Raw genomic sequence first — 11,940 nt, 5'->3', positions numbered from 1 at the left:
CCCGTCTCCGCCCTCATTTCGCTTCTGGTCGCAGCATCAGGGCTTGCGTCTCTCTGGTGGCGCTTCCCGCGCTCGGTTCCGTGGCGCAGCGCGGAGACCAGCCCTGGCCGTACGCCCACGTAAGGCACAGCTCGGAGGTGGTGTGGCCCTCGGGCCACCTCTCGGCGCACCTGCCCCCAGGGCGGAGCCTGGCGGGCCGCGCCGGCGCGCAGGTCGCGGGCGCGGACGCTGGAGGGGGCTGTGGCTCTCCCGCTGTCCCCGCGGCTCCGGCTGCGCGGCGCCCAGGCTCCCCCCGCCGAGGGGCCGGCCCAGGCCGGGGAGGGGCGGCGGCCGCCGGCACTTCCCGCTCGCCGGCCTCGGAGGCGGCGGGGCCAGCGTGGGCGCAGCGGCTGCGGGCTCTCGGCTTGGCGCGGGGCGGGGACGCGGCCACCGCCCGCTTTGCGCCACTCCTCCCCGCGCGAGTGGCGCTCGGCTCGGCGTCGAGGCGGCCATGGCGACCCGGAGCCCGCTCCCCACCCACCCCGCCTGCTCCGCCCTCCCCTCCGCCCCGCGCCACCTTTGATGGCTCGGACCTCTGCCGGCCACCGCCAGCCCCGCTCGCGCGCCCGCGCCGCCGCCGCCCGCGGGTATTAATAGTCCGCGCCGCAGCCGCAGGCGCAGCCGGAGCCGCCGCGCCCTCGCCAGCCGGGGGCTCGGGAGCTGCTGATCCCGGAGCCCGGGACTGGGAGCCGCCGGAACCGCCGGCGCCGCGGAGGTAGGAGGCGCGCGCGAACAATGACCGCGGCGGGGAGGGCAGGCGGGGCCCGGGTCCTGGCAGCGGGCGGCAACTTGTGCGAGTCCCGACGCCTGCGGCGCCCCGCGTCCGGACGCCGGCGGAGGTGGGCGCGTGGCCCGTGGGGTCCGGCCCGGAGGCGGCAGGCGGCCGGCCGGCTCCCGCAGCCCGGGCAACAATAGCAGGAGCTCAGGGGCCTCGGGGCTCCGGCCGCCCTTTGCACCCTTCCCTCTCACCTCCGCCGACCGGGCTGCGGGGCTCGGTGCCCGTCCTCTCTCGTCTCCCCACCCCCTGCGCCCTTCCCCCGCTCCCTCCATCCCACCCCGCCGGGTGACAGCGGCCGACGCCGCTTCCGGACCTCGGGCCGCAATCTCGGTCTTTGAGGCCGGTCGTCGGCCAGGGAGGTGGCGGGTGGCGCGGATGCCATCGCGCCATCGGGTGCCCGCAGCTCTCCCACGCGCGGCGCGAGGCTCTCGGTGGGTGACAAAGACGAACACACCCTCTGCCAAAGTTAGATTTTGTCTCATTACCGCACGCCTTTACAGAGGGCAAAGTTTGAGGGTTTTTTTTTCCTTTTAAGCAAAGGACAGATTTTGCGCGCGTGTGTGTGTGTGTGTGTGTGTGTGTGTGTGTGTGTTGATCATTTCAAAACAACTTCTGATTGTGGTTTTATGATTAAGTTCCGGAAACTTTAGCTGTGTGATCCGGCTGAACCCTTGAGAGAGAGAGAGAGAAAGAGAGAGAGAGAGAGAGAGAGAGAGAGAGAGAGTGTGTGTTCGAGGGAGAAAATATGAGTTCTCTGTAATGAGTCTGGATTTCATTTATGGCAGCTGGAGACCAGCGGCTGTTGGGGATTATGTTGGGTTCCCCAGAAAGGAGGGGAGGCAAGACTCACAAAGAAACGCGGACCCTGGTATCAGATGGGCTCCTTGAGACGTGAGAGCGATTGCTCTCATCTGGAACAATTTAACAGTCTCAGTTTCTCCCGCCCCTCCCCCTCCGTCAGCTCTCTGGAGTGCCCGCGGCCTCAGGCAGTTTCATTTTATTATTGTTGTTAAACCTTCTTCCTTGTTAGTTTCCCAGGTTTGACTGGCTCAGCCCTGGCTCCTGCCATGGATACCCCAGGGACTCCCATCTCTTCCATCCAGCAGGCTGCGTTTTCTGAGCCAAAGCCCGGCCTAGCACTGGGTTATGTTTAATGTGCTCTGCACGTGGTGACTTGCCAAGCCCATTTCAGAACATCCCCCAGCATTGTCTTGCTTTTCTTATTCAATCTGAACAGGGAATGGAGAAAGAAAAGCCTTTTTGATCTTGAAAGCTGTAAGGAGGAGTTGCCTTAAAACTGTGCTGGTTTTTAGAATAAGGAAGTCTCTATCCTTGGCTTGCTTCCCTCATTCCTCTGTATGCTTGTGTGTGTGTGGGTGGGGGGGGGGGTATTACTCCCAGCTTCTCAGATGGGTCCCTGGGTCCGTTTTCAGGGTATGACAGATCCTGACAATGCACTTCATCTGTGGATTCAGCATCCACGTGGCTCACTTTATATTCCTGCAGCATCGTTCTGCAGCAAGGCACCAATATTGGAGTAACTCCAAGCACAACGAAACGTTTGTGTTTTTAGAATGTCTGGCTAATAGATCTGCTTCTGGGTAAAATAAATAGAAGCATTATTGGGCAGTGGCTGGTTTACTGGGGGAAGTGCTGGTGGAGATAGTGAGCGGATGCCTGCCTAGCCAGTGCCTCCCAGAATCTCTTGTTGCTTTATGTGGACAGGAAATTAGAAATACCTCGTGTTGACGTACCCCTGCCTTGTATGGGTGTGGGTTCTATGACGTGCCCTGCTGTGACTTGGGGTGTGCAGGTTCATTTGGAAGAAGTTAAGGTCATCGAGGAATCCTTCTGAGGTTAGGATTACAGTGCTCCTTTTCACGTTGATATTCCTTTCTCTCACATTGATGTAGGAGCATATTAGAATAGTAATGCTGCTCTTTGACCACATTTACCAAAAGGGAAATTTAAAATAAACTCTCCTTTACAACTTTGTTGCTGGGTTATTGCAGGTATTTCAAAATTGGGCTGAGACTGTTAAGAGCCTTTACGAATGCTTTTGTTTTGCTTTTTATTAAATAAACTGCCCAAGGAAATTGCTTTTTAAAAGATAAGTATTAAATATAATATTGAAAAGCTTAGCTTTTTAAAAAAATGATATTCCTAGTCTAATATTAATTGAATATTAATTGAATTCATGTGGAGGAGGATACTTGTAGTAAACAACAAAAAATACTTTTTTCCATCTTAAAGGAGATTGGAGAACACTAGATAAAAAACAAGAACCTAGTTCTTGCATGTTAAATATGCTCAGAAAAATTGATCTTGTGACATTCTGGGAGGATGAGGGAAACTTTATGAATTTGTAAGTACTTAATGTTTTGATAGCATGGTGAACTAGGCATTTTATACAAACCTTACAACTGGCCCTGCTAGTTGCTGAGAACAACTTAGTATTTAAGAGGTACACTTTCTCCTCTAATTGGAGATGTACAGGTTAGCGGGGGTCCGTGTAATCCTGTAATCCAGTTTGGGTCCTTTCTACCTTGTTGGATATCATTTGCCTGGGAGAGGACTGAGGAGGTTTTGGGACCTTATGTCTGTGCCTTTCCTATTGCTTTTGATTGAAAGATCTCTCCAAGCTGGGCCTTTGAATGGTAAGTGGTGGATCAACTTCCTTTTCTTGCTTTTTCTTGGTGGGAGTTTATGTTGTGGCATTACTCGTTCACTGTTCTCCTACCCTGGTTTGCCAAGGAAGTATAGGTTTAGCTGTTACCTTATTAACCTCTTCCACATAGCTAGAAAGAACTATTCCAATGATTTGAAATACTGATTTCTCCAGTCTCTGTATGTCAAATGTAACCTTTGGTTTTTAATGGAGAAGCCTTCACAAACTGTTTATTTCAATGTGGAGAAACTCTTTTGATAAAGTTGACCAGGTTTTAATCAGTGAAATGTTTTGCCAAGTTGATACTTTGAGCAAAAGTGGACAATTGATACATTATGAAAACATGTTGCTCTAAGGTTTTGATACTTGTGAAATAAACCAGAGAACCATAAATATAATGTGATTAACACTGAGGACTTGCTCAGTGCTGCTTATAAACTTCCACTGTTGTTTTCTTATCTACTGAGAGAAATTATATGCAAACTGCAAGATTGGCAGTTAATGTGGGAGTTCATCATTTATACACCATTTTATACATAAAACTGCCATTTGTGCATTTGTTTAAAAAAAAAGAAAAGGCCAAACCAGATTGCCTTTCAGTCTTTACCAGCAGGATGTCTTCACTTTAGGCTTAGAACTTTGGTGAAATGCTTTTCATAAAGGTTACCACCTATTATCTTAAAAATCTAGTAGAATGATTTTCACAATTTGGGTCTCATCCTGCTCATTCTGAATCTAGTATAGTGCCTAGAACATAGAATACTTGCAGAGTGAATAAACATGCAACTTTTAATGTCATTTCAAATTAGTCTTCAGGGTTTTTAAGAGAAACTTGATATTAGCACTGATAGATTGCAGTTCTAAGAATTTGAAATTTTGATTTTTTTTGTATTTCAGTCTAATTTAGCAGTTTGGTCCTTAAAGCTGGTGAATATTGTGAAAAAGACAGATTGATTTTTACACACACACACACACACACACACACACACAACCACAAACACCATAAACCAGACAATGAAGTGTGAAGGAGAAAGTAAAACTCACCTGAATCCTACTACCTGTTGTCCAATTCTTCCATTAAGATTTTGGCGTCAGGTTCTCTATATAACCTTCTCATTTCTTAGCTTCCCCCAAATTTGGTGGCATTCTTGTTTTACAAAGCTCTTATCTGTATAATTTGCTGGGCTCACCATTCCTTCTTCTACACCGAGGTTTGCTTCTGGGATAATATTCCTTCTTTCAGAGATGCATCTTTTAGAATTCCATTAGTGAGTATCTGTTCGTGGCAACCTCAGTTTTGATGTACTTAATCTTTATTTCTTTTTTTCTTTTTGGGTACCAGGCATTGAACTCAGGGGCATTCGACCACTGAGCCCCAGCCCCAGCCCTGTTTTGTCTTTTATTTAGAGACAGGGTCTCATTGAATTGCTTAGCACCTCACTTTTTGCTGAAGCCAGCTTTGAACTTGCGATCCTCTTGCCTCAGCCTCCTGAGCCTCTGGGATTACAGGCGTGTGCCACTGTGCCCAGCTTTAGCTTTGTTTCCGGATCATGTAGTCATCTGGGTTTGCAGTTCTGGGTGGTGGCTCCTGTATTACCTGATTATCATCTGGTCTGGTGGCTGGTGCTGGCTGTTGTTTGTGAAGTCAGTCTTTTTCTCTCTGGCTGCTTTTAAGATTCTTGGGTGCTCTGCAGTTTCACTATACTGTGTCTGGGTTTTCTTCTTTCCCTTTTCTTTTTCCCCCTCTCTCCTCCTTTCTCTTCTCTCCCCTTTCCCTCCCACTCTCTTATCAGTTCTTTTCTGTTCTTCAGTCATATTTTGGTGTCTGGATAGGTTTGTTTATCCATTCATCTGTGGCCATTGGGTTGTTTTTGGTTTGGGTTACTGTGAATAAAGCTACTATAGGCATCTGTGAACAAGTCTTTGCGTAGAGGTCTGTTTTCACTTCTCTTGTCACTTCTTTTAATGTCTGTATGTTTAGCTCCTGTCTGTTTTCCAAAGGAGTTGTACCGTTCCCACCAGAAATGTATGAGACTTTCAGTGATTGACTGATCCTCAGCAACACTTGAAATTGTCAGTCTTTTTCATTTTAGCCATTTAGGTGGATATATAGTGATATCTCATTGTGTGTGTGTATGTGTGTGTGTCATTTTGTGTGTGTGTGTGTGTGTGTGTTTAATGTTTTCCTGATGGCTAATGGTATCTTTTCATATTCTTGCTGATGAATTGCATATTTTGTGATTGTCTAGTAGGTGCTTTGTCTTTATAATTGTTTTTTGTTTGATTTATGTAACTTTTTTTCTAGTACACTTGAACGTTTAATGTTATCTTACAGTCATAGGAGTTTGTTATATATGTTATATACTCTGGATATAAGTCCTTTGGTAGATCTATGTCATTTGAATATTTTTTACCTTTTTTTTTTTGTTGTTGTTGTTCTGTTTTTTGGTATTGGAGATTGAACCCAGGGCACTTTACCACTGAGCTATATCCCCAGCCCTTTAAAAAACAATTTTTTTTTTTTTTTTTTTTTTTTTTTTTTTTTGTAGTCAATGGCCTTTAGAATCAAACCCAGTGCCTCACACATGCTAGAGAAGCACTGTACCACTGAGTTATAATCCTACTCCCTATCCCCAGCCCTTTTTATTATTTATTTGTTTTTGGTACCAGGGAATGAACCCAGGGGTGTTTAACCACTGAGCCACATTCCCCAGCCATTTTTATATTTTATTTTGAGACAGGATCTCATTGAGATGCTTAGGACCTTGCTAAGCCTCAGCAGGCTGGCTTTGAACTTGGGATCTTCCTGCCTCCTAAGTCACTGGGATTACAGGTGTGTGCCACTGTGCCCAGCTTATTTTTTATTTTTTCTCTAGGTTCTCACTGAGTTGCTCAGTCTAACTGCGAACTTGCCATCCTCCTGCCTCAGAAAACCTAGTAATTTGGATTGTAAGTGTGCACCACCACACCCTGCTTTTATCTCTATTTTTTATTGATGTCATTTGAAGGGAAAAAGTTATTAAGAAAACACTTTACACGATCTGATTGTTGAATATGATCAGGAAATCTATTCAGCTTTGGAAAAATAACATTTCTTGTGCGTAAAGCATAGATTAGTACTGAAAGTCAGACTCCATTTATTTGAAGGTGATGGAACAATGTTACTTAACTAAATTGACTTGAAATGAAAATGAAAAAAATTACCTGCCTACCTTGAAAATGTTGTGCTGGCAAATAGGTATTTAAGTTTATGATCAAACAGATTCCTAGAAATCTCAAGTTGATTGTGCTTGTTCTTTAGCACACAGAAGGATTATGGGAAAAATATTTTTGAAATCCATTTAAAAAGGGAGGGCTTGGATAAAAGCAAGATGTAACATTCTAAAAAGAGATCAGCGTGGTGCATTGAGGTGGTTGGAAATGAACTTGAGATCCTCCAGTTTGGTGGAAACTGTAGATGTGTGTTAGTTTCTAAATCAGGTTAACAAGCATTATGAGGTTAGGAAGTATGTTTTCCTAAATTTTGGTTCTTCTGCCCATAGAAAGTAAATAGTAAACATTGGTTGATTTGAATTAGAATTTGTGAAATGAAACACTTTGGTATTTTAGAACGTAGAAACAGGATGGTATCAAAGGTACTGAGTTGGGAGCATAGGCATTAAAGCAGACAGATGTGTCTTTAAACAATCTCTTTTATGGGGGGGAAGTTGGGCAAGTGATCGGTTCTCTTTCCCGAAAACCTCAAGGGGACATTTAAGAAGGCATTTATTTGCAAGTGGCAGAGTGTCTGACAAGCAGCAATTTAAGCCATCAAATATTTGGTTGCCTCAAGTAATACGAGGAAGGGGCTCCCGCTTTGTGACTCAGCCTCAGTGCCCGTGAGGAGGACCCAGGTACTCTGTCCTTCCACCCTGTCATCCTGGGCAGTCTGCTCCTGTGTGTGGGCTTGTCGGATGGGGGTAATCAGACTGCACTGGCCTCACTAGCTGTTGTGGCTGGTGGGGGCTGCAGCTCCAAGCTTCATATTCTCCCCCATTTGTTGTCCTCAGATCAGTAGCGGCGTAGGCTCCTTTAAGCCTCCAGCTTCTGGGAGGTTTTTGAAGAGAGGTCTGGGGAAAGAGACCCAGAGACCACATGGGATGCCTGGAGCCACAGCCATGGCCTGGGCAAGAAGAGGACAGAGCTGGAGGATGGATCAGAGACCATAAGTGCATCATAAAGTCATATAGCTATTTTTGCACCTGGCAATTGGCATCCTAAATAATACTAATTTGCATTTAGTGTTAAAAAAAGAAAAAAGTAAATGTATTTACCTTCTAGTCCTGCTGGTGTTGGGATTTTCTGTTGTTGCCATCCAAAGCTTCATGACTGATAGATTGGAAGCATTTATCTTTCATCTGGCATTTAACATTATCTTTGAGAAGACTCTTTTCTCCGTGTTATTAACATGTAAATGGTTTGTGGGTAGGTCAGGTCACTCAGAGATGAACTGTTTTTTAAGGACTTTTGATATCTGATAATGTGTGTGAATCATGCAACCAAGTCTCCATGACTTTTACTTCCTTTTATGTTGGCCTTGTAGGACATTGGCTTGGAATTGGCCATGTAGCAGTTTGGATCACAGAACACATTTGACTATGGTAGTAACAACTGAGTATCACTTTATTTCTTTAAGAAAAGCCACGGCAATGCCTGACATTTCTGATAACCTAGGATGGCATCTATGTACACATTTAGTATAGCTTAGGAGGTGGGTGAGGACAGCATTAATCAGGAGTTCAGTATCTTCCTTTATAATCCTCCTGTAGCCTTTGATTCTCTGGCATCTTTGATCCTCAGGTCAAGGTGGAGCCATTTGGAGGGACCTGCTTAGAAATAACAATTTGGGAAAACCAGAGGTTTCCAGAATGAAAAAAACTGATAACTGAATTTGTAAAAAAAAAAAAAAAAAAAAAAAAAAAAAGGTTAAATGATTTAATAATAACATTATAGTGTTAGTTCAAGCAAATGAACATAAAACATCCAGGTGAAAAAAATTATGGCATGTAAAACAACAATATTTCATTTTTTTATTTAATTGATATAATGCTTTAAAAAGAGACCTGAGTCCTCTTACCCTGGTACTAGCATGGCCAACTGAGAAGGTTAATTTGCATTTTTCCTGCTGTTTTATTTTTAGATCATTTTATATAAGGGCTGATCAAGTCATCAGATAGGTATTGATTGAATATATTGGATTTGCTAGTTACTGTTGGTGTCACAAAATTAGGGCTTAATCCCTGCTTTCCAAGAGCATAGCCTCCAGACTGGATGGGAGAACCAGATATAATAAAAGGTGAAATGCAAGAAGGGATTGCAGAAGGCGCTAGCGGTGATGGATGCTTGCAGGACTGTGCACCCAGGGTTCTGGTTGGAAGAAGTGCACTGGACTAGAGCCTTGAGTAATGAAGGATGCTCTTGTTTCCTTGTTTGTTTTAGTGCTTCCTTCCTATCATGTTTAAAGTAGCAGTTCTTAACAATTCAAGAATAAAACAAGGTAGAAATCCCTTGTAGTCTTGCCATTCAAAGATTGTGACAATTTGAATTTGGTTTGTATTCATTAAAGCTTTGGCACATTGGTTCTCCTTGTAGGACCTTTTTCCTACACAGACAGACAGACATTAAAAATAGTAGCTAGAATGATGCAAGTGTATTTTAGAAGTCATTTACCCCTTAACATTAGCTGAGTTTTTCCCATATGGAATTTTTTTTTGAAATTAAAATGTTTCACAGCGTGTGATGATCCCTCTATGGTTCTACAAAAGATATTTGGTGTCCTTCATTGGCTCTGTGGTTTGCTCACAGCCTTTTGCTGCAGGGACCACCTGTAGGTAAGTCTGTGGAGTGAAAGTCTCTGGGTCTTTTTTGTTGCAAGGGGTAGAAGCCCAGTTTGAGTCCTCTGGAGCAGAGGAGGGAGTTTCTTAGCTCTCAGTACTGACCCCAGGAAGGGCAGAGGTGGATCCAGTCAGGATATGGACCTGGACCCACAGATTCAAGCCCCTTGCTGTGTGGCTCTTTGGTGTCTGGTCTCTGCTTTTCGCGGAGCATTGGTTTTGTTTTCCTTGAGACAGTTTGGTGATGTGGTGTTGGGGCTGGACAGGGAAGGAGCGGGTGGGCAGCTTTCTCCGCATTGCAGGAAGTTTAGCATCCATAGTGCCCACCCTAAAATTTAAGTGGCCCCTCAATCATCCTGGCTGTTAACATCAGCATCCTGCACTTTGAATTCCTCTACCTTTCCCGCTGTTTCTAGGGTCGCCTAGGTGCAGTTTGACCCCTCCCGCCAGGAAGGACTCCAGATTGCCCAGATGAGGGACTGCTCTTGCGGTGGTCTCTGCGTGTGCGCCCTGGGGGTGGGCTCAAGGATCTGGAGGGAATAGGGCGAGGAGATTGTGCCCAGACAAGCGTTGCCTTTCCCGAATTGATAAGCACAAATAAGGAAAGTCAAGTTTGTGGGGAATGGATCAGCAGGGAACACGAGGGCAGAAGTAAAAAGAAGCCCGTCTGTCCCCGGCCTGGCAGGGGTGGCGCAGGAAGCCCTGAAACCCACCATCTCATGAACCTTGATATCTGTGCTCAATGGGCCACCCTTCTGACCTGGCATCCCTTGTGCCGAGTGTCATTAGTCATTTGTCACTTGTTACATATTGTCTTCTCACTTGTATTCAGTCACATCTTCCAGTGTGGCAGAAAGAAGGGTGGAGATAGCTCTTGGTCTCTGTGATTCTACAGCATGACTGTCCCTCTTGTGAAGGTGACACTGGTCCAGAGTAGCTGTGGGAGACCCAGCAAGGCCTGGGATGGGGGAGGTGAGCAGACACTGACTAGCGTGGGAAGTCGGTGCCTACCCTCCTCCTGTCTGCCACAATTCTTGGTGACTGGAGTTGTAATTTTCCCAGCCCTAATCCATCCCCAGCGCACAGGGCCATTGCGGGATGCTGTCATATTTGACAGGGAAGATAGCGCATCTGTGACACATCTTGCCTTGTCAGTTCATCAGAGTCCCAATTAAAGCACCGTCGGTTCTGCGTCCCTTGTGCTGCGCGGAGGGAGACGTGGAGGGAGAGCGGGGCCTCAGTAGTGCGCAGGCGCAGCCCGCCTCCTGTTTCCCCACCGTCAGTGTCTGGCACGGTTCCTCCCTCCCTAACTTTGCTTTTTTTTTTTTTTTAAACCACAGTTAGTTCCTGGGAGTCAGAAGCCAGGTCTCAAACTTCTGTCAGATCTTCCAGGCACTTTAAAAAAAAAAAAAAAACTTTCTTTGGTTGATTAATGAAAGTCATATAATGGGCTCACCGTTGGAAAATTCCAGCTCCTGATTAGTTTCTTGGTCTTCACAAGTTAGAATGAAACCGATCCTATTTCAAGGTCTGTTCAGTGCCTCCCTCAGGGTGGGCACCATTCTTTATGTTAGCATTAGCGAATGAAAGCCCCTTCTTGGCAGAGAGCATGCACGTGTGTGTATATCTTCTTTGGGACATTTTTGATTCTGAAAGCAGGTGCTAACTGCAAGGGGTACCAGGACAACGGTTGTCTAGGTTTATGATCGCCCTGGTGCTCACAGAACTTCTGAGATTATCCAGGGGTGGGTGATATTTCCTAGGGACCATCAGGCAACTGCTCCTGGGTAGTCTGGGGCCACAAACACCAAATTTCTTGTACCTTCAGGGATGGAGCCCACTGTCTGTTCTTCCAGTAAATATTGATTGAGAACCATGTTCTCTGTGTGTGCGGGGGATCCGGCTCAGGGCCTGTGCGTGCCAGCGTGTGTGCCGCCTCTGAGCTACACCCCAGCTCTGTATCTGTGTTCTTTGAAATAACTTCTACTCCCACAGGAAAATGTTTGTGGGGAATAGCAGGAGGTTTGCCCTTAGCTGTCAAGGAAGATAACATTAATTTTCCAAAAGAAGGTAGAATACTGGGGTACAAATCACGGATTCCATATAATTTGCTTTGGTAAATCCTTGAGATCCTCAGTTTAAAATTTTGAGAATTAGCAGGGCCCTCGGCCCTGTGGGTGATTTAACAAATGATTTTATTTCTTCCTAAGGGAAAAATGAACTGAAAATGCTTCTAAAGGGAGGTATATGCATTTTTATTTTAAAAAATTAAGAACAAAACTGCCTTTTTTTCCTTGGGTGTATAGTTCTGTGAGTCCTAACACATGCAAACATCTGATAGCCAGCGTCCAGTGAGGATGGGAACATTTCTATCACCTCAAAAAAACTCCCTTCTGTTGTCCTTTGTCACCCAGGCCGTTAACCCCTGACCTTTGCTCTGTCACTGACTATACTTTGGTCTTTTCCAAATTTCATCACAGTGCGTATAACATTTTGAGTCTGGCTTTTCTCAACTAGCAGGTCATCTTTGTGAGTCTCCTAAGTTGTTATGCATGACTGGAATTGCTTCATTTCTATAGCCA

General features: G+C 45.7%; 1 protein-coding gene across 3 annotated transcripts in view; it reads left to right on the top strand.

The window, feature by feature from the left end:
- Nucleotides 1-325: 325 nt before the first annotated feature.
- Farp1 (FERM, ARH/RhoGEF and pleckstrin domain protein 1) overlaps nucleotides 326-11,940 on the top strand; it is a 266,176-nt gene continuing 254,561 nt past the window's right edge. The window contains exon 1 of one of the 3 annotated variants that reach the window (XM_047553352.1): nucleotides 326-754. The gene's annotated coding sequence lies outside the window, so the exon portion shown is untranslated. Of the gene's footprint in view, nucleotides 755-1,229; nucleotides 1,249-11,940 lie in introns of those variants that run through there. The other 2 variants (XM_047553350.1, XM_047553351.1) reach the window with 2 other exon arrangements.

The sequence above is a fragment of the Sciurus carolinensis genome, chromosome 5, assembly GCF_902686445.1.
Source record: "Sciurus carolinensis chromosome 5, mSciCar1.2, whole genome shotgun sequence".
NCBI lineage: Eukaryota > Metazoa > Chordata > Mammalia > Rodentia > Sciuridae > Sciurus > Sciurus carolinensis.
The sequence above is the reverse complement of the archived record's forward strand: the minus strand, read 5'-3'. Positions and strand labels throughout refer to the sequence as shown.